The following is a 26,971-nucleotide window of genomic DNA, read 5'->3' as shown; positions in this document are numbered from 1 at the left end:
TAATCCAGATGAAGGCAACTTGCTCTTTTATCACTGATTAAAACACACACTCCAAGTTGCGTGGTTACTGCAGATAACTGAGTATGTATTCACATTAAACAATACTGTAAATTCTCTTGCATCACAAATTCACCACCAAAAGACTTGTAATTAGAAATCATATCAGTGTTCTGATTTAAAATGGAAGGTAATTATATCATGCCAAACTTCTTCACTGGATCTGAGCATCAATTCATCAATAACTTCACCATTTGCAGGTTCTTGAAAGCTTCATTCCTTGCTGAGAAAAGAGAAAGAATAAGATGATTATCTTTCTTGCAGAAAGATGGAACTGCATAAGTAGTTTGCCATTCATTTAATTTAATATTGGATAGAGATCTGGCAAAATTTATGAACTGATGCAAAATGTGATTGATATAAAACAGTTAATGAGGTTGCAAAAAATTCTGCAGATGCCAGTCTTCCTATATCATAACAAGTCATGCTGCACAGGATGATACACTGGATATGGTTAACCAAGGACGCACAACAGCCATACAGCAGTCTGAGCTCAGACTTGAAACAAGCAAATCACCTCTGCAAACCCAGCAACAGATTTATGGCTTGTCCCAGCTCTGGATAAGAATCTACATTTGGGTTTAAATTTTTCATCTGGAAATACTATATCAAATGGTAAGAGTTAAAGGGACACAGTTCTATGGAAGAGATCTATCTCATTCAGACCTTCCTGCTGAGGGACATTGGATAACATGGCATACCTCGTCAATCCAACAGTACTCCAAATACCTATCAGTTCATAGAAGAGTTATTAGCTTTCAGTTTTCTCAAATGATGGTCATTTTTTAGCCAGCTACTTTGTACCCTTCATCATGTAATTTACTTCATAATAGATCCTTTCTGTCCCTATATAGTTCAGATCCTTCATTGAGAATGTCAGTAGGATTTTCAGAAGTGTTTGCAAAGTTTTGTTCTCTTGTTCTACCACAAATACGGTAGAATTAGTCCTATAATGGGGTTATCTGCAGAACTGAAATCAGTTGGTCTTACTGGGACTAGTGCATATTCACTCTCAAATGGCTGAAATTTTTGCAAGCATTAAACTTACATTAGTTTCTGTTAATAGCTTTCTGAAAAGCAAGCTCTGTAAAAGCATCTTGGTTTAGGAATTTAAACATCAGTGCACTCTAAATTGTTAGTCTGAAAATCTTAGCTTCTTGTTAAATAAAGCAAATCACAATGAGATGCCAGGAACTTCAAGGAGGGAAAGGGGAAAAGAGGGGAAAGTCTATATTACTGGGGGTTTCTCTATTAAATATCTTTGGCATTTAGATTAAAAACAGAAAAAATACATCACTTCTCAAATAGATAGAGGTTAATGAACAAGAGAACCCTTTTGTATTTTGAATAATCTTCATTCTTTTTTTCTTTTTAGGAAAGAGGCAGGAAAAAGGCTCTTAGGGCTTTTTTTTTTTTTTTTTTTCAGGGCTCTTATAATCTGTTTTTTTCACATATTAAAGTAGTCCTTTTACCAGCTAAATAAATTCTTCTCTTACAAACTATGAAAGCTACTGGATATGCTGATGAAAAACTACTGTTGCTCTGATTCACATGATGAGAAAACAGAGATTGTATATGGCTACTGTAAAAAACATCATTAAACAGTAAATGACTAAAACTCCTGTGCATTTTTCCATCTATATTCCATTCAATATCTAGTCTCTATAATTTTTTCCCTTTCATTTACTTTCTCCCCTAAAGGTTGTTTTTGCTAAAGCTGCCTCTTTGCACTATGTCTTTCTTGACCTCCTCGTCCTGCAATTAACAGCCATTGCTAATTCCTCTCAGCTGCAGGTCATTTTGCTACCACCCCTTGAAAGGAGCTAGTGAGGATCTCTCTCAGTCAGCGTACTTAGTGATTCCTTCTACACCCATACCTTAGTCTTTACACTACTGGGGAAAAAAATGGTACTTGCTTCTTAACTACAAAAAGTAACTGATACATTTACCAATGAAAAGATTGCATTTCCAAAACTCTTCTCTTGCCTTCCAACTGTGATTTGTTCCTCAGAAACTGGAAAGTCAAAGTGACCAGGAAACAGCACATAAATAAATCAAACATGCAAGTCTAGTCATAAGAAGACTGGGGAAGTAATGAAACAAAGCTTTCTGTGAGTGCATGTAAAGCTAGTAGCATTAGTACCTGTGCTATCATTTCCATCAACTCCTGGCTGATGTTGGACTTCACCAGGCCAGATAGTGAATAGAAATGACATATAGTCCCCATCTGTAAAACAGACAAAGGAAGAGTCAGTACAAATATGATTGTCTCTTTTGTAAATTAGTTTCTAATTTCCAGACTATCAAGAACAGAGTACTTAACAAAAGCAACAGAAACTCTATCTATTAAAAGCCTCACAATGAACAAAATCTTAATAACAGAAAATTTCTATTTCTTAACAATTATTTGAGAGAAAATCTATGTTAAGATTTTCCTCTGAAGGAAACAAAAGTACTAATTCTTTTGAAATAAAATCAATCCTATACTTCCATTTTAAAAAAATTCTAACTATGTATAATTTAATGCCTTAAAATCCATTATTTTGCCAGGGACATTCCAGTAATCCTAGGTGGAATATGTTAAAGCTACTGTAACATAAATCAGTATATAATTAATTGGTTTTGATGGAGAGGAAAAGAGATTTTCAAATGCAAAAAATCTACCCTTAATCAAATATGGCAAGGTGGCTGTTATTAACTGCTCTTCATTGTAATTCCACAGGTTTTAAGACTTACACTTAATGTTTTCATAAGTAGGACTTCCTGGAAATTTAATGATCATCTATTCTGGTCACAGTAAGAATAAGAATGTATTCTGTAAAACTGTAAGGGTTTGAGGTTAGGCCTTTTTCAGTACTAGGTGTTGGACTTGGGGAGTCCAGCCAAAAAACTCTGTGAAATTAAACATGAAGGAATTATAACTGTAAATTAAAAATGGAATTTACATGTAAGAAAATTCTCACTTCTCCACTTATATCAACTCTACACATGTCCTGAATTTTTTTGGAATCATTACGGTTAGGATCCATTCATAATGGTTGACAAAATAATTACATTAAAATTTCATGTATTTTATTGTTTAGATCCATTTAAATACTTACAGTGAATCCACTTCCATGATATATCTTAAGACTGTTCACTTTTCTTAAAGATTTTAAAGATGATCAAGAACTAAAGGTCACCAAGGATTACTGAATGTAAAAGCCTGAAATGCATGCCCTTAGTATTTCCTAGTCTAAGTTATTATTGTAGTCAAGTGAAATAAACCACAATTTTTCTTAAGAGGTCACTTGGTGTTCAGACACTAGTTTTGGGGGAGGCTTTCCACAGATAAGAGCATTTAGACAGATTATATCTGACATACCCACAAAACAGCGCAGTCTTAACTATGCATTCAATATTTGTACCACCCCAATAAAACAGTATAACAATTGGAAATCATTTTATCATATAGTAAATCTGAGTTTCTTTCCTTCTAGTCTCTCCCCATTATTCCTCTTGGGGTTGTTTACCTTCCCACTGCAAATCTTCTTCTCTGCTCTTCTGTTGTCCAAGCCCCCATGAAGTATCCCAGACTGACATATATGTTGCTGTGTGCCACAGACAAAAACTGAGTTTGATTACCAGTACTGCTGGACCATGCAGTTTTTGGCAGGCACCCTTCCCAGCCCACACCTTGTTTAACCCTTTGGGGATTGCACAGTGGAGGAAGAAAAGGATGTGCTTAGTTTTGCTCAAAGAGTGGGGCTAGCTTATGCTTTGCACACCCAGACATGACCTCCTGCCCAATTTCACAAGTGAAAAGAGTGCACCTTTTTAATGTTTCATATGAAGGAAAGGTCCAAGTATTTATTTTTTTTAAGAGGGAAAGTTGGCTGCATTGATTCTGTTGCAAATACAAGATGCAGCTCTATAGTCCCCATTTTCTTCTGAGAGGGTGGAAGACAATTGAATTAAAGGCAGGAGGTGAAAGGAATGACTTGTTCTTGGACTTTTTTCTCAGGCTCCAACTCATCAACCAGCAGTCCTTCAAAACATTTGTCAAAGAAAAAAACCAAGCGCCCCCCCCCCAAAACCTCAAAATAATTCCCTGCAGAACTCACAGAATGTAAAATTGTCCATAAGGTGCTTCTTTATCTGGGTTGACATAAGGTTTCCCAGACAGCAGCCTGCTGCGAGTTCCCATGGTAGCTGCTCACTGACATGAACACACCTGGGGAAGCATCTACCCCACAGTTAGATAATCTTCTCATCAACACAGCTAACAGAAGAGGCTTCCCAAAATGCAGAGGCAGGTTGCGGTGGTGCCCAAGTCAGAAGTCCTACCCAGCGAACTCCAGAGGAAGCACAATTACAAGCATTATTGTCCTGCTGCCTGCATGTATTACCAGATTGTTTCAAATACGCATAGTTCTTCCTCTGGTCCATAAATTTTTTTCTCTCTTCCCCCAGCAGCCAGGTCTGGCATATGCTAGATTATTATGATGTTTTCTTCTTATTGTCTTTCTTCTCCAGGTGATATGAAGGAGACCTACAGTCTTAGTCCTGTCAGCAAGAAAGCGTTAATACCACTTAACAGAAATAGAACATCTTAGCAAAAATTTAAGTATACCCCTTACTCTTGGATACAGAGTACTAGTATTTATTGTAACCTGATTTATTTGCACACTCAGATTGCATTTTTGAAAGAAGAATCCAAAAGAGAGTTTTGCTGCTTTCAAGATATAAAGGAAAACAAATTGGCTTGCATTTTTTTCTTTGAAATAATAATAACAACAACAAAAAAACCTCAGATAAACACACGTACCCCAGAATAGTTGAACCCGCCTACCACCATACTGAACTAAACAATCTTCCCAGTCACGACAACTGGTATCACCTCCTAGAGACAACTCTTGTCTGGGGTAATTTAAGATGATGGAGGTTCCTGAGTAGGAACTTTAGGGTACCGAGAGGCTCATCAAGCAAAATGCTTTGCAGTCCTAAAGGCACAGCTGCTGTGGTGCCATCTGGAGGAAAGAACATATCAGCAGTGACAATTACTAACAGCTTTGTTACGATGTGCTTGCAGCACAGAGAGGACTTTTATCAGGTTCTGAGCACAAGTTTTATCCGTGTCTGAAGGCTTCAGTGCTCTCATGCCATCAGGGAAATGATAATAGTTCTACATACTTATGTTTTCAGTGTAATTAGAATAAATCCTCTTTTTATTCTAGCCATTGATGCCACATTAAAAGGAGTCATTTAAAAAGGAAAGAAAATATGTAAGGTGGAGGATGAACAGCTCCTCCTGCCTTCCTGCTTCTTCTGAGCAAATAAAACATAGTATGCCCTGATTCCTTCTGTGCATAGACCATTGCCACATTTTGGATGGAAACATGGCCAAGGTACAGCAAAGTGCATTGTGCATCGATCCAACAGGGATTTCTCAACCCAGTTCTTCAGAATAGCACTGAAAACCACCCAGGACTACTTCAGGAGGCAAATAATGCTGACAAGGGTTTCAAGGGGCAAATACCGTCAGGTATTGTTGAGCAGAAAGAAGTTAGCAATACCCTGGCTTGATTAAGTCATTGACCTTCATTTCAACATTCAGCAAATTTTATTCTCTTGTCCCCTCCTTCCTCACTTTCCCCTCCCTCCCCCTCTACAGAGGGAACTTCTGGTTCCACTGGAAGTAATAACTCAATAGAAGTGATAAACAAAGCTCCATATGAGAAAGATCTTTCCTAAGCAAGAAATGAAGGAGACATTTCAAAAAAACCTGATGGTCATTTGACCTCCCATTAATATAATTATTTACCATGTTACAGCAATCTGAGACTCCTTATACCAGCAACTAGAAAGCCAATATTTTTTAGAAGTGTATTATTCAGCTGAGACTTTAGCAACACAACACTGTTTTCAATATTAGAGGTCTTTATACTCTGAAAGGCAAAAAGACACTTAAAATTTGTGGGTAAAACTATTCAAATCTAGGGGAGCAGACCAATTGGGAGATAGGTTTCTTCTTCCTAAACAGTGATTTAAAAAAAAAAAAAAAAAAAGAAAGAAGCCTTAACGATAGTGTGTTAAATACCTAGTGAAATGTTTCTGTGTACTTGTAAGCAGCTTTTCATGTCATTCAGAAGGAATACAACAAAATCATATGCATCACCTTTGTGTGATAATCTGTATTTACACTGGTTAAAAGAAAAATATTATAGAATTATAAACCCTTCTTTTTATATACCTTTCAAACTTTCTCTTGCTCTCCTAACATCCATTTCTTTCCTTTTACCAGCAATCAAGGATGGACATTTAATGTCGGGATCAAACTAGTAAATCTCCTTATCTGGGAAGACAGAGCAAGACTAAGAAGGGATCATTAGCGGCTGACAACCTCAGTGTAGGGGCCTGTGAAACAACCAAACAGCTGCTGAGGGAAGAGATTTCTTCCATAACTTATTGAACAGTATAAGGAAGGATAAGCATTCTATCCCACTGATACTATTTATGTAGCATGAAAGAAAAATTCTTTTTTTTTTAGGAAAATTTTAGGAAAAGCTATACTCCACATTCTGATTTCAGATGCTACTTTTTATTTATTTTTGAGGAGTAAAATTAACTAAAGTGATTTTTTTACACCTGTTTGCAAAGAGAAAAAAATAAAAAGATCAGAACAGAGTGAAGCTTCTTAAAAGAGCTTTGCTTCACTCATATGAGATCTTTAGCACAATACTGCTAAAAGATAAACATATTCATCATATATTCCTTCCTTATCATTATGTTTCTGTACTACAGCACAGTAGACTGGGAGTACCCTATTACTTCAATAGTGAACCTTTGCCTCTGAAAGGTAGAAAGCAAAATTCCTCAAATCTTAGTCTAAAATGATTGCAATTAATTAGCTATTCAACTGAAGTCTGTAGACAGATTAGTTTTAAATAGCTGAACACCAGAAGGAGCAATATATGACAGCTACAGCAGCTGGGAGGCAAAGTCTTGACTATAAATTGGAAATGCATTGAATTTTCTTTCCCTTTGGCAAAACAGAAAAAACCCTCTGCTTTGGAGACACCCACAGCTGGTTCAGCAGGAGCAAGAATACAGAGCTGTGTGAGAGAGTGTCAATGGCCTTCCTGGATTCACAGGAGGGAGATGACTGTTCACATCATGCATGTCAGCAGTAGTAACTAAAATAGATGTAATCAACAAGCGAGCAAAGCAGAACCTAAAAACACAGCGTACACTGTCTATAAATGCCACTGAAGCATAGTTTGGAGTAACTACACTGTCTAATTGATCTGCAAAACACAAGTCCTCTAGGCAGTGTTATGGAGAGAAGAAAATAGAGATGAAATTTAGCTTCTTTAAATGTCAAGCTTGTATGGCATCTGTTATAAGCTCTAAATAATACATCAGTATTACATCCTATCCACTTGAGCAGCTTACACTACACAACAGGATTTAGTTCTGCTTTGCCATCAGTTAAAGCAAGCTCTCCTTCCTTCCATATAGGGGCAGGAATTAGTCTATAGCAAGGTCACCACTTACCACATATTTGGCTGTGTTTGCTAAGAAAGTTGTTAAAGTTTAAGTAAAAGATCTTAACCTCTAGGTGAAGCAGAGAAAGCCCACATATAACTTTCAGAAGCTGTCCCTGGTAAAGGAACACAAACCCCTCCAATCCTGTCATTAATATTTGGAAGATGTTAGTCTATGTCACATTAAAAAAGCAAGTAATCTGAATTTTCATTGCACTCTCTTATAAATGGCCAAATTTACCTAGATACACTTCCAAATGACAGGCAAGGCCAGTCACTAACGTAACACAGTGTTTGCTTTTTGAAAGGTACCTGTTTGCTGCTACTGCTTTTTATGTTTTCATAAATTGATGTGCAGAAAATAGTATTAAATATTCTCCAAAATACTGCTGGAAGAATATTTACTCTTCTTATATCACACATATTCATGCAGAGGACCTCCTGCTATGTTATAATTTCACCAGTCAGATATAAGTAAACAGCACAGGAAGATCTGCCAAAATCAGATAACCTCTTCTGAAAGCACATAAAACCAAACTGGGTGAACTCAGGTCACTGAGAAGTCTGCTTCAGAGAATCGTGGAGCTTCAGGTCATAACAGCTTCTCTGTATGATAGTGATGGATGGTGCTTGTTGCAGTCTACAGCCTCATTACACTTAAAATAATATCTCCTCTTGTACTCTGACATCCTTAACCCCTTTGGAAAACAGCCATCAAATTATGCTAATAGGCACAGAGTCAAAAAGAATGAGGTGCAATGTATTTGTCACACTTGTTCAGTATATAAACAACTTCTTCAAAATAACCATTCGTTACATATGAGTTATATCTTATTTATTTACTATGACTGTAATAAAGTCTCTCCTGATGTCTAGGTCAGAAAGTTATTTTAGTAGGTTATTATGTTTGCTAATAACTAGGCTAAATTGCTTATTATCTCAGGATAGAGGATTGTTAAGTAATCAAGACAATAACTTGGCACCTTGAACCTGAATTCAGATCCCAACCCACAATGAGCTCAGCTAAACTGCTGAGCCTCAGTTTATCATTTGTGAAAATGCAGCTTACTGCCTGCAGGTGAGATGACAGGTGACATACATTAAGAACTGCAACTCACTTGTGCTAGAATGTTATGGACAAATAAATACTGCTATATCTGTAACCTCATTAAAGTAGTCAGGTTCTGGAAACACCTCAGCTTTTAAAATGTCCTGAGCAGACTTTGAAAATTACATGGGTTTTCAACATTTTTTTTGATGCAGAGTGTCTAATACAATGCATTTGACATTTTCAAACACAGTTATTTTAACTTAGAATCCAATTTTTAGTGTTGGGTAATTATCTTTAGTAATATTCTCAAAGCATATAAATGTTCAAATCCCACTAATGGTGCAGAGTCTTAATTTCAAAATATTTCAAGACATCTATAAGGTTTTTCTCAACATAAAAATAGCACGACCCAGCAATAACCATGGTATTATCACAGTATCACTGCAACTGGAAGGGACTTCTTGTCCAAAACCTGCTGCCCAAATCAAGGTCAGCCATAGGGTCCATTCAAGATACTCAGGGATTTACCTGACTGAGGCTTGAAACCCTCCAAGGATGGGGATGGCACAATTTCTGAGATTGCTCTGAGACACGTCACTTTTTCTCACATGTTGTATACAAAGCTTAGAGACCTAATCTGTGGTCAAGAAATCCACTCTATTAGATTATATAATTAGGTGGCTACTTGAGTTTCTTTGAGCCCACTAACCTGACAGTAGTTCAGAACAGTGCTGTTTGGTACTGGTGTAGGATCCAAAAGAAGACTCTAAACTCATGTGAATTTCCAGTGTTACTCATATCCCAGAGAGGATATAATTTAGGATACATGATTCTCAAACAAGTGTTTTATTCTTCTGCCATTTTTGACTGCAGCTTCTCACAAATGTTTAATTTTAATTAAGTAAATTTTACAAATTTTTTTACTCATATTAATAATACAGAGAAACTTCAGAAAAATATTAACTAAACATCCGCAAATGCAAAAGTTTATGCTAACTAATCTGAGGAAATATTATGGGAAAGCCTCAAGGGGTTTTCTTAGATTTTGGTTGGTTTGGTTTTTGTTTTTTTTTTTTTTTTCCTGATGATACTCCATTTAAATTTATGTTACCTGGCACATGCCCTGGCCATTACTGTACCCTCTAAAGATTGTTCTTTTACAGAACTTTGACTTTATGGGAAATTTAGTTATTTCAGCTATTGCAAAAGTTAAAAGAGAAGAAACTGTAGAACTTTTTTATATGAATCTTTTGATATTTGAGACATTCTGACTTTAACTCAGTCTCCACTAAGTATCAATGTATATTCAAAGATAAGAGACTTACCTGTGTTTACATATGTGCATGTTTATTCATTGTCACAGCCATGGAGGAACTACCCCGAGAAGTCCAACAACTCAAAGAGGACATGTCTTATTCTCCACCTGCATGGACTACAGTCTTAGCTATCAGGAGAAAACAGTTCCCTACTCAAGAAAGACAGTATACACCATGGAAGAACCTGTGGTATTACCTGCACAACCATGGAGAAGACATGAGAAAATGGGATAGAAAACCTACTTACCTTCTAAGAGAGTGCGTTCAAGAGTTGGAAGGAAGAATGGTTACAAATCAAGGTTCTTTCAAGAGAAATGCTGCTCCAGTCTCCAGTAATCAGTTATCCAAACTGAGCAGAAGAGTTGACTTTGCTCCCAATCCTATGAGGAGGACTTCCAAGTCATACTTATGAGAAGTAAGTAATCGAAATGAGTCTGAGGCCCACTCAGACCACACTAACATCTTCTTTGATAATGGACGCTATGACTAGCATTAGAGGGGCCCTGCCTCCAGCCAGGTGCTGGAGAGGGACAACCGTGTTTACTGGACTGTGTGGATTTGATGGCCTGGCACATCTGACCCCCAGGAGTACAAGGCTCTGGTGGACACTGGTGCCCAATGCACCCTGATGCCGTCGAATTTCCAAGGAACAGAGGCTATCTGTATCACAGGAGTGACAGGAGGTTCTCAACAGCTGACTGTTGGAGGCTGAGGTGAGCCTAATTAGGAATGAGTGGCAAAAGTATCCCATTGTGACTGGCCCAGAAGCTCCATGCATTCTTGGTATAGATTACCTCAGGAAAGGGTATTTTAAGGACCCAAAAGGGTACTGGTGGGCTTTCATTATAGCTGCCTTGGAGACAGAGGAAATCAAACAGCTGTTGACTCTGCCCGGTCTTTCAGAGGATCCTTCTGCCTTGCGACTGCTGAGGGTTGAAGAACAACAGGTGCCAATTACTACTACAGCTGTGCACAGATGGCAATATCGCACTGATACTCTGTAATTCCCATTCACCAACTGATTCATCGACTAGAGAGCCAAGGAGTCATCATCAAGATTCGTTCAACCTTTAACAGTCCCATATGGCCAGTGCAGAAGTCTAATGGGGCTAATGATAGCCTACTGTCAGTCTAATGAGACTGACAGTAGGCTATCAGGGCCTGAACAAAGTCACACCACCACTGAGTGCTGCTGTGCCAGACATGCTAGAGCTTCAGTACGAACTAGAGTCAAATGCAGCCAAGTGGTACACCACAACTGATATTGCCAACACCTTCTTCTCAATCCCTTTAGCAGCAGAGTGCAGGCTACAGTTTGTTTTCACCTGGAAGGGTGTCTAGTACACCTGGAACTGACTGCCCCAGGGGTGGAAACACAGTCCCATGTTGGGTGCCAAAAGAATTGTCATGGTTAGAGCCTGGTCGGCAGCCAACCACCCCACAGCCAATCACCCACCCTCCCCCTCACCTAGGAATGAGGGAGGGAATTGGAGGAGTAAAGGCAGACTCGCAGGTTGAGATAGAAACAGTTTAATAATGGTAATAAAATGAAAACAACGACAGCAATAGAAAATATAAATGGGCAATTCACAATGCAATTTCTTACCACTCGCTGACCAATACCCAGCCCATTCCCTGACAGCAATCCCAAAAGACCAAGATCCCAAAATCTCAATCCCAGAAGCTAGAGAGAAAACCCCCTTTCCCAACCACCCCTCCTCTTTATAATGAGCATGATGTTCCATGGTATGGCAGAGTTCATTGGCCAATTTGGGTCTGGTGCTCCAGCCGTGCTCCCTCCCTGCTTCTTGTGCACTTGTGCATGGGCAGGACATGGGGACTCGGAGAGTCCTTGAAATCTAAGTAGCAGCTTAAAACATCAGTGTGCTATCAGCATTATTCTCATACCAAACCCAATGCTGAATCTAAAACACAGCACTATTCTAGTTACCAAGAAGGAACATTAACTCTATTCCAACCCAAACCAGGACAGTATATTTATTCATGTACTCTGCTTTCTGGAGGGAGCTGACTAATAGTGCTGTGAGTGAGTTGAAAATCATGAGGGCAACCACAGACACCAGTCTCTTGACAAGTAAAGGAAAATTAAACTAAATAAACATTTTTGATACTCCATCAATTAATCCTTTCCACTTCTAAACAATTAATCAAATAGCAAAGCACTCCACACTACTACAACAATAAAGAAAAAAAAAATTGTACAATTATTAATTACTACTTTCTCAAGTCTGAAATAAAGCTTTTCCAAGTTTCCCTCAGACTTCCCTGAGGATCATGTAAAGGTTGTTGGTAGCTCCCTACTTTTGTAACAAGATGTTATTCACGGTTATGATTTACTGTGTCCCAAAGCTCTGTTACACATCCCGCAAGTGGAAAGCTCTCATCCAGTCTGGAGATGGACAAACCTGCCCATCATCGGCTCCTGTTGGCCACTGTTACTAAGCTCTACCTTCTACCTCCCCAGGGACACTGTTCTGCCAAGTGCCCCGGCCATTTCTCTACTGTGAGAAGTTTTGTTTCCCAAGTTATGTCTGCTCTTTAGGAAGAGTACCTACAACATCCAGAACCTATGTACAACCTTTTTATCTTGTTGGAAATCAATACACCCACTAATGCAAGCTAATAATTAGATTGAGGACACCCTTGTCCTGTGTGAAAATGTAGAATCAGTTTCATATATTAAAGATGTGTGAAAGGAATGTACGCAAACATGATTGATGTAGAAATTAATTATATTTGAGTGATGAGTCTCATTATATCTCCATGAGATGCTAAGAGAAAGCTCTACTTCTTTTTAAGTTTCAGACACCAGGTGCTATATATGCTACATTTATATATAACATGTAGAAAGAGCAAGTATAAAACAACACTACTAAAATACAACTCAATTTTCTCAAAAAAAAAAAAAGAATGCAATTAAATTAGTATATTCCTTTGAAGTTGTTCTACTAGAGTTCCCACTGGACAAAGACTGACACCTTGAGAACTCAGACAAAATACAGAGAACACTGTAAAGGAAAGTTTTCAAGTATGGGAGAATGGGAGAAAGCCAAACAGTTGCCAAAAAAAAAAATATTTGATACTGTAAAAACAGACTAAATATAAAACATTCTTCTGTACTCATCCACAGAGAGAACAAATCCAAAGCAAACTAGATTGTCTTCTCTGAGTTACCTAATCCTCAATATCAGAAAACAGCCTCTGAAGACAACACTATCTATCAGTCTTACAGAATATTTCACAAATTCTCTATTCACAATACTCAGTTTTCTTCTGAGGAATGTCTTAAATCTACTAAAGACTCACTGATTTTGTACAAAACATAATACAAAATAGATTGAGCGAGATCACTCTCCTCATGATCTTGACAATGATGTACTCTGACTTCAGATTTCGTGTCAGGCATTGGATGAGTAAAACCCAGCAGAAATTAAAACCTATTTTAATTACTCTCCTTATGTGGCTCATTACAAAAAGCTTAGAATTATTTGTACTTCATTGGGATTTTGATAACCCACCAAATGAGTAAAAGAAAAGGGTTGGAGAGAGAAGGAAGAAAAGACAATAATGTATTACGAAATATTTCCACACACTGGCAAAAAAACTTTTTAAAGCTTGTACTTAAGCTCACACAGTAAGTTTTGGATAATGAAAGGTCTAATTATTTTAGTTAGTAATTGCTGGTACTAAGCTGGTTTATGGATGTTTGTGTGTTTCTTGATTAGTCTTTTTGCTCTGAATACTTTGCTTGGCTGTTTTAATGCCGGTTGCATTATGAAAAAGGAGATAGCTAACACTTTGGTCCAACAGATAATATGATGCTTTCTGTTTAAGAGGCTGGGTGTTCTTAATTAGCTTGCTGCAAGACCCATACATCACTATTTGGAGTGTATGAAAGGAGGAGAAAGAAGAAAACTGAAGGATGGCAGGGTTTTATCCTCTTTTAATGAGATTTCTGCTCAAACCTGAAGCAGAAATAGAATTCTGCTCCCTGAATTTTAAACAAATAATTCCTGTTGATCCATTGACCTGTGAGAAAAGAGAACTTTTAGATCAGAGGTTCTTCCCTTGGGGAAAGATTTTTAAGAAAGAAAATAGAGTAATTCTGGATGGTAAGAAAAGTCTTCAGCATCTGTAGAAAAAGAATGAAAAAGTCATATGAAGACATGAAGCTTACACAACTGCCTTTGTCCTACTCTTCATAAGAAGCACTGGTGAAGGTAAAGTTGACCCTCCACTTGTTTGCAGGCTGCACATTTACACCAAGGACTTGGGCATTTTTTTTTCTTAAATATCATCTAGCAATTTCTCTAGTCTTTGCTCAGCAGTCACATACAATCTCTTTTTTCTTTATCCCACTATATAGCCATATATATTGAAAAAAGGAAAATGGTGCGTGTAAGGTCGACTACTCTTTCCCCCTGCAACACAGAAAATACTAAGTGATAACATTCCACAGGTTTACTATGAAGAATTACTTACGAAAGAGAGTGAAGTGTCCCTCCCCCCTCACTGTCAGGTCACTTTCAAACCTATCTACCTCAAACTCTCAGGCAGACTTTTTATATGTGAACTGTATGCTAGTGATACTGGAAGTGAAAAGAGAGCGTAAAACAAGGTGCAGATGATTAATTAATTTCCATACATAGTTATTCTAAACAAGAACCCAAGATGAACATATTGCAAGTTGGGAAAATAATGCCTTTTTTTCAATGTTATATTAATGCTCTAAATGGAGGATGGATTTTAGCATTAACAGGAGAGTCTAAGTGCTTTACTAGTGAAAAACTTTCCAACTACTTGGAAAGTCCAAAGTCAGACTTTGAGGGATGGAAAAGGAAACAGTTCTACCAACCCTTTCAAGTTTAGACTTCTACTACCATGAGAGACCCTTGGATACCTCAAATGTTTCAACAACAGTAGATGAAGTGAAGTATAAGTAAAAGCAATAGCCCAGATTTGAAAAGCTTACAGTTCACCAAGGGACACTATTTTTGCGGTGTGAATCAGTGCAGCCTTGGAAGCAATTTTGAGCCAGCTGCTGAGGACTGAGCTACACCTTGACCAGGACAAAGAGATATATCTAGTCCTACCTTTTTTTCTACTGCAGTTGTAATAACGGCATCTCAGAAACAGGCCTTAAAAAGTTATCTGGCTGGCACCAGTTGGCCTAATAGCTATATTTTCTGCACTTTTAAAGCTTTTTATCCACTACAAGTTTTCCTCTTAGTGTGGAAATCACAGCTATACTTAGCATTCATCTCCACTCCTCTGATCATTCTAGCACCTTGGGGTGAAAAGCTGTCCCAATGCATATGGTTATTTATTTCAGCTTTCTTCATCTTGGAGACCTCTGGAAGAAAACACTCACTGTGCAGAACAGCATGTACCAGAACTGAAAATAAAAAAAGCACACAGCTTTGTTCATGCAAAGATCTTCATTCCCATGACTATTACTCACACCCACAGAACTGAATATTTCTTGAAGCTAGCCTCAAAATGAGACCAAAAAGCACTTTGATAAATGGACTGGAAAAGGCTGTCCAGTTACACTGCCACTTTTACAAGAACAACAGCACAATTTTCTCAAGTGCCTTAGTGAAAAATAAGAACATTTCAAAGTCAAGCAAGAAAATGTCTATCATATGATCTGTCCAACAGTCAGGGCCTAGTGATTAGATGGAATAGAGCCAATTATTTGTGTTCATCTTTGGGAGAGAAGAAAAACTTGTGATAGTCCCTTTCATGTACCCAGTTCTTGCTATTTTTGGTTTGTTTGTTTTTTTTTTTTTTTTTTTTTGTTTGTTTTGTTTTGTTTTCACTTTTCTCAAAAACTCAAGACAGAGAAGGCAGCTGAAGTAAAACCTCAATTTTTCTTTGAGGTATTTCAGAGTACAACTTCAGGATTTCTAATTCTTGATTATTTAAAAATGGAAGGTCTCAGAAAACATACAGCACAGTCTCTAAATTTGCCTCAAAACACATCTATTTTGTGATCCTAAATATTGAAGAGCAAAAAAAAGAGAAGCTAATCAATTTAATCATTGTCCACTGCTATTTGTACAGCACACTGATGGAGACAGGGAAAACACAGAGAAACAGTATTAATTGTTCATGAACTCATATTTCCCATTCGCCTGGTATTTAATTTTCTTAGGTTCTCTGAATTAAAAAGGATTCTAACTTTTCCAGGATTTAGCCTAGTTGGAAAGAGTTGGATAAGTTTATGTCACCCAGAAATAGGAAATGTAAGCCAGTTTGGATTTGGATGTGCTTACACAGGGACAAGACCAGAGCAGAAAATAACCAAATCAACGGTAATGTTAGGATTTCTCCTTTTACTCAGTTTTGTTCTGATGGAGGACTGTAGGAAAACAAATGTGAATGAAAGATCTGGGCAAAAACAGAAACACAGGTGTTGCTTTTAAGGTGACAAATTAGTTAAGAGATGAATCCCCTGGCATTCTAGCTGGTCCTCGGAGATTAGAGGGGCTGGACATGGCTGGACTTATCTCTTAATAGGTATGCCAATTACTGCAGTGACTATAGACTTGACACCAGATTCATGAACAACCCATGTGCTGTAGGTCCTGTTGCATTCAAGAGAAGCAGTCGGTTTCACAGATAGTATGGTTTATGCTTAGGCAACATCTACAGATTCTTTGAGATTTCCTTTGATAAATGCACAAATTGCAGGTTGGCTATATAGCATTACACGCAAAAATGATTGTGATCACACACTTAATTCCTGGGTAATCACTTGGCATAGCTGCGGGCATAAATCTTACCAAAAGATATCCCTTTTTGGGGGAGGGGGAGAGGAGCACAAACCCATCGATCTGTCCCTCTGATTTGGTGTTGGATTATCATCCCTTCAAGTTACCTGCAAATTCGGGGTAGTATTTATCTAGATGTGTCTGTGTGAGTGGGTGGGACTGTGGTCAATCCATTGTTTCTTGAGTAATGATGCAGCATATTCCTTGGCGCAATGTGCACACAGTTGTTGTAGGAAAAGCAGAAGCATGGGAGATAATGTCCTCAGAGTTGTGCAAAACATTTCTTGAGAAGAGAAAGAGATAAATCTGTTTAGTTCTATCAAACATTCCCTGAGAAAGTAGAAGAATGGGACTGTGTAACCTCCACCTCACTTCGCATTCTTCCTTGGTGCTGTGACAACACAAATCACCAGATCTTCGCCCTGTCTTGTGTTTGTTCTGGGCACCATGTGTTAAGGAAATGTGTGTTTTGCAGTTTTTTCACTGTTTTACATTTGCCACCAGGATGTTCCATCTGAACATTAGGAAACACTTTTTTACTCTGAGGGTGACCAAGTGCTATCACAGGTTGGCCAGAAAGGATGTGGAGTCTCCATCCTTGGAGATATTCAAAAGCTGTCTGAACACAGTCCTAGGCAGCCTTCTGTCTCTGCTTGAGCAAGGGAGGGTGGACCAGATGACTTCCAGAGGTTCCTTCCAACCTCAACCATTCTGTGATTTTATTGTTCTGTGACAACATGATCTGACCTTCATGATAACTAAGTAAATTAAGGTAAATATGAGCAGTACTATGAGTAGTTTCCAGCACTATTCTTGATTTAGGTGCCATGAACTAGTTACTAGGGGACAAAGAGAATAAAATTTTGTTAAAAATATGTTAATGAAGACCAGTTTCATTAAGCTGATGGTCTGTTTTTATGGTTTGTTTGTTTGTTTGTTTGTTTGTTTTGGTGTGTGTTTTTTTTGACTAGCTATAGATTTGGAAGTAAATACCATTTTTTAATAGTGGGAAAACCATGTCAGATACCACAAGATATAAATTATGATCTAGTTTTCTTGTGATAACACAGTCTAGAGCTAGAAGCAGAAATGTCTTCTGATGGACAATAATATTAACAAACGTACAAAAATTTTCAACACATGTAATTCGGATGAATTATCTTAGTAGTTTAAACATTTACTGATTAAACACAAAACAAACTTCATACATCAAATACAGAAAAGGAGAAGTATGTATAATTTGGCACTAACATTACAGGAGCTGGAAAGATAGAACTATCCCCTATAATGCAAGACGTAAATTAATGTTCTTTCAACAGTGAACAGTGGGAATTCAGAATTAGAATTTAAAATATGATTAATTTAAGGTATAAAAGACAAACTACCACGTTTAAAGGAAAAAAACTGTGAAGAAATAAAACACACTATGTTCTTCAGTACCCCCCATTGCTAATGAACATGCTCAAAACCCAAGTAGTTTAAACCAGGCTATTTCAAGTCATGATAAATTTTCGTTCTGAGACACTTATACATTTTCTCTGTATAACCTGTATCAAACCAGCCTCTGACTTTACACTGGTTTTGATACAGATACATAGCAAATGGTAGTTCTGAGGAGTAATGTGCTCTGTTGACACGTAAGTTGTGATACAGAGCCAGAAAAATAGTTAAAAATAAAGACATAGAGTAAGCACGTAAGATTAAAATCATAGTAAAAATTAGAATAATATGCTTATTTAAGAAACATCAATGTCTTGTTCTGGGATGACAAGATTTCACTTAGCACAGAACAAGAATATAATGTGAAAAACTTCCCTGTATTGAATTTTCCTTGTACAGAAAGACTGTATTTATCAACTCTATACTGACACCTATTTTCCTTTCTGAAATGTCCTGCTGTTCCTCTTAGCTTGTTTTCCTAAAGGTACTGTGACCTTCTTTCCCCAGCAATAGCTCTTAACCAAAACCAGGCTCCTATGGGATATGTTACTGTACAGCCTGATTTAGATGTCTTTGCACAGCAGTTGCAGTAATGGTTCCTGATGACTGCCTTGACTATTCCTACCTTAACTATTCAGCAGCTATTGCAGCCTTGCTTATTACAGAGGAGATCTGATATCGTATGATGCTAGGATATTACAGCATCTTTACATACCAATGATGATTAATGGGAACAAAAAAAAAAGGATTTTTTTTTTTTATTTCTATCCAGAACATAAACTCAAGAATAGACTACAAAAAAAAAAAAAAAAAATATTTTGCCCAGATTTTAGACCATAGAGGGGTATCTGACAAACAGTTTGCTATTCTACATCTAGATCTTCTCCAAGTGGAATGAAGAAGATGACACTCCCTAATGGCAGGTTCTGTATCATGAAGTCAGAAGAGGCACAAATGTACTGCTATTAAAATTAGCCCATTGTTCCATCAATCAAGTGCAACTCTCCCATTCATTCCCAAAGAAGATAACTCATTACTTACACTCAGGGACGCAGATGAAGGAGTCTCCTGTACACAGGTTGCTGCAATCAATACAGAATGTAAGAGAGGTGTCCATTATGAGTCTATCTATCAACTACCATCTAGGCTTAAACACATGGGTAATTTACACAATCATTATTTCATAAGGAAAGTAAATAAATACCTTAGTTGTATCAGGTTAGTGTAAATAAGTGAAAATATACCATTTATGAGTAATCAGTGGGAAGAGATTTGGACAGAGGTCACATTATAGCACAGAGTTCATACTCAGCAGATCAGTACCAGCAGATAACTCAGAAACAGTGTGAAATCAAATGATGAAAAAACTGCAGAAAAACTCTGTCAAGTTAATAAATGCAGGAGTGGTTTGGGTTGTTTCATGGGGTTTTTTTCTTTAAGTATTGTTTTGCCATCATTACTTGAGATTTTGTGGTGGACTTTCACAGCACAAATGTAAACCACTGTATCAGGCTCAGTAGTTCTCATGGTATATTAACAAGATTATACTATCTTTCACAAGACAATAAACATAAGAACATCTGAAGAGGAAATTCTAATCAGCCTTCTATTATACTACAAGATTTAATTTTGTTTCTAAGTCAGGCTGCTGCTAGTCAAGGATTGGAAATTGTTTCTATCACACATTAAGAAATAAAAATAAAAATGTAGAATAGGCACAGAGGCTAGTTCCAATCCACATTATGGGTGCATAGGTCCCTACTCCTTTTGAGATTTCATGGAGCACTTGTACATTTCAGTTTAAGAAAAGGAGTGATCCCTTTAGAACTGATGGTTCTGTTTCAAAAGTGCTTTAATATTATGCTAGAATGAAACTTATGGTTTCTTCAAAATGCATGTGAATCTGATAAACATCTGTGGTATGAATCCTGTGTAATTAATCCATCACTTTAATGCTCATTTCTTTCTTAATGATAATGTGTGTTGGAATAAAAATATAAGCAGCTAGGTTTAATTATCTAATCTAGGTTTAATTATCTAATGACCTAATTATTGTATGTTCAGTTTCAATGATCAGTAAACAGTCACCAAAAATTCATTACCATTTGCAAAATCACATCTACGAGCCTATATTTCAGAAACACATTCACCATCTCAGAGCTCAACCATTTATACAGTTCAGAAGTTTTCTTAGTGTAAATTTTCATCATTTGAGCCTGGTCGGCAGCTAAATGCCACACAGTCACTCACCCACCCTCCCCCAACTTGGGAATGGGGAGGAAATTGGAGGGGCAAAGGGAGACTCGCAGGTTGAGATAAAAACACTTTAATAACAGTAATAGAATAATATGATGATGGCAGTATCAACGGGTAATGTACAATACAGCTGCTCACCACCCATCAACCAACACCCGCCTGCTCCTGGCTAGCAACCCCAAACACAAAGACACCCCAACCACACTCCGAGGAAGTGAGAGCCCCTCCCAGCTCACTCCTGCCTTTATATAGTGAGCATAATGTCACATGACATGGAATATCAGCCAATTCCGGCCCAGCCCTCCAGCTGTGCTCCCCCCACCCCTGCACATAGGCAAGGGCACTGGGAACTGGAAAGACTCTGGAATCTCAGTGTGCTTCAGCACTCCTCCAGCTACCAAAACGAACATGAACTCTGTTCCTGCCCAAACCAGGACAGAATTATTAAAGAATGAGCCCAAGAATCCAACCTAAGTGTGCATCTGCTCATCATGGTCTTTTTGTAAGTGACAGGAACATGGTACTAGAAGACGCTTATTTGATTATCAAGTCTGGTCTCCTCCAAGGTAACTTATATTACAAGTCCCTTCATAAGGTGGAGTTTAGGACTTTTATGCTAGAAATATTTTCACTCTTCTTGCTTTGAAGGAGATGTTGTTGCAGGATCTAGTTGCCCTAAGGCATTTTAGGAACTTCTGCCTAATGTCCAGCTTTCATTTACTCATAAACAACTTTTATGTATTTGCTCCTCAGCCACCTTTACCTAGCAACTTTTCCCTTCTTAATATTTACCATGCTGGTAGAAGTCAAATGAGCACCAACCATTTCTGAACCTTCACTTTGCTGGGGCAAACAAGACAAAATCTTGACACTCGACTACTAAGATGATGTTCACAGTCTTACTCTGCAGCTCTCCTGTCAGTTTACCTTGTTAACACGGCCTGGATTTTACTGTCAGTAGAGAATGTCTTACTAATAAGAAATCATTATATATATATCTTAGATCTCTATAGTATTCCACAGAATTTAATGTTGCTCACTGTTTTCTAAAATGGGACATGAAGCCAACCAGTCTCATTAGGGAAGAAGGTGAATGTGCATCTTAAAACAACCTGGACTTTCCACTTACTCACAATACCATCACATTATTGTCATGTGTTCAAGCTGAATGTATTCATAATGTTGTGGATTCATTCGGTGCTAAAAATCAAAGCCTCTAACCTGCCTTCAAGAAAGAACAGACCTTTGCTATTATTAAGAAAGTACTTTACTTTCCAAATAAATTAATATTTATTCTTACTGAAATTTTCTTGTGACAACCTAGCAATTTAGATTACCCCAGGAATCCCATTTCCCTGTAGGACATTGAAAGATATAATGGGCATAGAAAAAAAAAAAGAAAAAAAAAAAAAAAAAGAAAGAAAGAAAGAAAGAAAGAAAGAAGGAAGAAAGGAAAAAGAACGCACAGATATTTGAATATTTCTAGACATCTATTCTCTCTTTTTTTTTTTTTTTTTTTTAAGGTTCTGTTTTTACTGGAAACTTTTTGCCCCTAAAAAAACAAACAAACAAACAAACAGACTTTTAGGTTAAGAACAGCATCTAATTTTGAACTTTAAGTTAAAATATAGGAAAAAAAACATCCAAACCCCAACCTGTTTTAAAAGTAATTTGGATAATTAAATCTACAGTTTTGTGATTCAATTCAGTAGGTGTTTCTAAGTAGTATTTGTACTTCTGAATTTGCCTTAGAGCCTTCCTTGGTTGGAGTAATATTTGAAAACCACATTGGAGTAACATTAGAAAAAATTAGTTGCTGCTTGTACTTCCCAGTTAAAAGAAAAAAAAAAAAAAAAAAAAGTAAGTAAGAAAAAAACAAAAAAATAAACAAGAAAAATGATACTGAGCTTACTGTGCAGTATATCTATACTAGTCTGGATGCCATCAGCTAACAAGACACTGAAAGATGTTTCCTGGGACTTACTTAAATCCCATCAACACTAACTGCACAGATTCAAGCAAACTGTGAACTAGTTGAAAGCAGAGGGGAAATGAAAAACTTTGCGTTATGTAGGCATTATAAGACCATATTTCTGACTGACTATGAAGAAAGACTCCAGACAGCTTGGAAGCAGCTGCTCATTACAGTGAATTAACAAACTGAAATATTTCAATAAAAGAAGTCTCCTTCCCTACAAGCATAGCCATTTTGTCTGTGATTTTATTCCAGACTAAATATGAGTGTTTGGGCAGTCATCTTCCTAAAGGATTTGAAAATGTGGTTGTACAAAAGATAAGTGGAATTTAGGCATTCATTAAAGTCTCATTTGAAAAGTTAAATCTATTCTGTAGGCTCCATCTCCTTCTATTACTATTATTTGTATCAGTATAAGTGGACCTATGGAAGCAGAGCCCAAATAGAGTACTCAAGCTGCTTCAGAGTACTTTATCACAATGCAAATGGAAGAGCTACTGTTTATGAAAGGGATGATGTACAAGATACATCAAAAATATCAATGGATTTGTGAGCTGTGAGATGTTGTTTAAAGTGAAACACAGGCCACAAATTTTGATCAGCGTATTTAAGACATTTCTAAATCTTTCCTATGCTGTGTACAGTGATTGCAATAGGAGCACTACATGTTATCCATGATCTCTCTTTTAGACCTTGACTGTTTTCTGTTAAGAAATACACTCTTGAAGAAGGTAGCTTGTACCGATTTCATTGATATTGCAGTGCTTTCTTAACCAGATATATCTAATACTCTTTTTCCAGTATTTTTTTTACATGCCTTCTGTCAGTCAGAACAGGACTTCACTGAGCAGCATAAGTATTTGAAAATAAATATGTTTCCTAAAAATTCACAAACACAGTTCTGCTCTGGGTCAGAACAGAATAGAGCAGAGCCCTATTTGTGTTTTATTCAGGAAGAGACTCTGATTATGTAGCTGTTAGATGTGTCTAGGTTATTACAGAAGTCACAAGAATTGAAATTCACCGTACTATTGCAAACAATAATCTGCAATATGTTAGAATATGTGGAGGGGAAAAATCCTCAAAAATATACTTTAAGTTAACATCTACTATCCTTCAGACGGTGTTAATTAGAAACAATTCCTGCAGCAGAAATATATTTTTAGAAATGCTGAAGACAGCAGGTTGTAGTTACTCAAATTAATTCTGTCATATTTTTTAAGACTATCAACAGCTACAGTAGACATTTCCTTAGAGATATATTTGGAGAACAAACACGTATACTCATGATCTTCATTTGCTAGTACATACAATTCTCAACATTAACAGGAGTTATAGGCAGTTCAGATGCATGGCCTTAGTCTAACAGGCCATACGATATTATTTATAAATTCTTGGATTTCCTGGGAGTGTTTGTCACTATATTACCATTAACTGTGTATCAGGAGAAACAATGCTTTTATAATAATCTGACTTCTGCAGAGTCTGAAACTCTACATTTTCATTAAAGGTAGGACTTCATAGGGAAGTGACACATCTGAGACTCCTACTTGCTTAGATTGTGAATTATCTTTGTGGTTTCCATTATTTCTAAAGTTATTCATCCATTATAAAATAAATTTTATGACCTTAAAGTGAATGCATTGCTGAATCAGCCTGCCATTCCTATGCTACTTGATCTGTGCTCAGGTTGATGGATGGTGTTCCTAGAACCTGCCAAATGAACTTCAGCCCTGTTGTTATTCCCCATTCCTCACTTTAATAAGATAGTTCTTCAAGATGAGTATGAGAGAATCATCATATATATGTTCATGTATTTATATAAGCAGCAATATGGTCTGTACTCACCTGATCTTGCTCTGGACAAATGATTGTCATTACTAAATGATCCTTTCTGTTAGTTTGGAAGAAGATTTGCATCAGGTGTTACTGAGCTGTATCACGAGAGTAGGATGTCATTGGCACAGTACCCATTTCTCCAGCAACTTACAGCTAGCTGTCTGCAACATTCTCAACATCAACTAGTACTCTCAGTGTTAGTAATCATGCCTCTGTAACAAAATACAACTGGTATTAAACCAAATTACTTTTTTAAGGGAGAGAGGATGAGAAGGAAAAAAAAAATTCACTGTGATTAAGCCAGAAAAAAAAACATATATTTATTATTAATTTCAGTGCAAATGAAGTCTTAAGAGAGTCTCCTTAGGATCCTGATGATCAGATGGCTGCTTCTCCTTTTAAAATTTTCAAATTGCCAGAGTTCCTTACAGTCTCTTTTTCTACTTTTGAGAGAAGACTGTTAAAAATAGCTAACTCTTACAGTGACAGCTAAATTATGCAGGAAATATGAAGGAGAGTCTCATTTAAGCATTACAATCAACAAGTGTCATTTCTCTTCTGTCTTCTGCCTTTCATTTTAAATTATTTGTAAACATGTAAGGACAGGTGTCAATTATACACCATTTTTGGTTGAGTAGCATTTTTTTCCATGGGCCAATAACAGTTTCTTACAATAATTCATCAGATAATTAATGGAATATAAGTTTTTTCTGTAGTAAATGTGTTTACATCAACCTTACTCCCTACATTTCTTAAATTTGTTAAATTTCCTGCAGGCTCTCATAAGCAAAAAAAAAAAAAACAAAAAAACACACATATGTTGTTTAGACTCATAAGCATTCACTACCTCTACTTTACCATCCCAAAAGTGATATTTGTTGTTGAGCAAAGGTATACAACTCAAACAAAAAGCCAAGGCTTAAACTGAGGTCAAAGAAAGACAAATTCAAAAAGTCTTTTTACTTCCCAAGGCCTTTCTGTCTTAGAGGAGATGTAAAGCCCAGCTAAACAGTGAACAGGCTCATTTGGAAGGAAGCCTTCTGATGAGCTTGACAAATACTCTCTATATTATTCCTTTGGCCTCTCCATGAAAAATTATTACACCAGCTCAACAAAATAAAATTGAAAGAAAGCATAGTTTGTATGATAAGGCTGTAAAACTGTTACTGAAACTATCAATCATTGTCACGTAAAGCAGTCATTTAGGCCTGAAGAATAGCAGCACTTTAATTTCAGCTACATGATTTTGCCTTCTTCCCATGTCTTTTCTGGAATGAGTAAGGTCTTCCATGCAGTTATGTGAGGCACTAATTTTTGGGCTTTGAAATACTTCTGTCAAGGTGAAAGCTTACTTCAGGGTTTTATCCCACCAACATCAAAGTAAAGAGATCCATCTGGAGTAAGACCTGTACATGTTTTTGCCCCTAGCTTGTCATGCTGGATCATACAAATGTTACCATCATGCAGGTGATAAAAATAAGTGGGGCTGGAGCCCACTGTCTCACCTTGATCCTGACAACACAAATTAAAAGTCTAGGGCAAATGGATTAATTTTGCTCATAACAAACCTCTACAAATGTGTCCCCCCCAATGCTGGACTAACACATCATTCAGGATGTAATAACAAAGCTTCTGCTCTGTTTTGTGGTTTTGACTACTCCAGCAGGATCAATGAATCAAGAACCTCCTGCTTGCACCAGGCTCCTTGTTCCGAGTCTGATATCCCGTGTGCCTTTGCCTGTAAGACTCCATTAATCCTAATTTGTTGTACAGAATGACAGGCCAGAAAACATATTAATTTTTTACAGCTACTTCTCCATGCTTTAAGCATAAGTACTATATAGAGCTTTACTTTTTGCAGCATAAAACTTTTGTGTTCTATATAACTACTGTCCATGCTTGTGCAGTGTTATTCTACTTTTATATTATTTAAATTATTAATTAAATTTTTAAAAAAAATATATATGTATTTGGGTTAACACTACCAAACACACTGCAGCTCTAAAGCCAAAACACTGTTCACTTTACCTGAGATACAGTAATGCTACTGTTCAGGATCTAGTTCCAAGGAGTTCAGCACAGAGAGACAATTTAGCACATTCACATTGATGCCTAAAGAATTAACTGGAAAAGTAGACAGCTGAAGCAATCTTTTGCTGACAACCAAACTAGAAGTAGACTGCTCTTGCTACCTACACATCTAAATATCTACCAAAGTGTAAACACAAAGAGCATTTTGCAGAATACAGGATCTATGTGAGAACAGTGGTTGGAGTTGTAACCCTGAAATCCCAGTTCACAGCAGGACACCAAGGATGGCCAGTGAGCAATTTGAGAACTCTCACACAGTGCATGGAAGCAGCAGAAAAACACCTTTTTTTTTTTTTTTTTTTTTTTAATTAAATGTGATATCTTACAGTGCCATAATCATTTGTTAGTTAATTCCATCCCCACAGTGTGCTTTCACTGTCAGTGAAGAAAGATTATTCTGGTTAGTTTGGATTTATCTTTAAAAATATATGACTAGTTCTTTACCAAAACAATGAAACAAACAAACAAACAATCCCCATTTCCTCCTCTCCCTCAAAAACCAAATAACTCCAATCCTCACAAAACCCGAGCCTTCACCTTGGAAACAATGAAAAAAAAAAGTGAAGTTACTTTGTTCCTCATGTTATCAGCACTGTTGAGAAATACAGCCTACAGGCAATCTG

This window comes from Tyto alba, unplaced genomic scaffold (genome assembly GCF_018691265.1).
Source record: "Tyto alba isolate M040663 unplaced genomic scaffold, T.alba_DEE_v4.0 Super-Scaffold_13, whole genome shotgun sequence".
Lineage (NCBI taxonomy): Eukaryota > Metazoa > Chordata > Aves > Strigiformes > Tytonidae > Tyto > Tyto alba.
The sequence above is the reverse complement of the archived record's forward strand: the minus strand, read 5'-3'. Positions refer to the sequence as shown.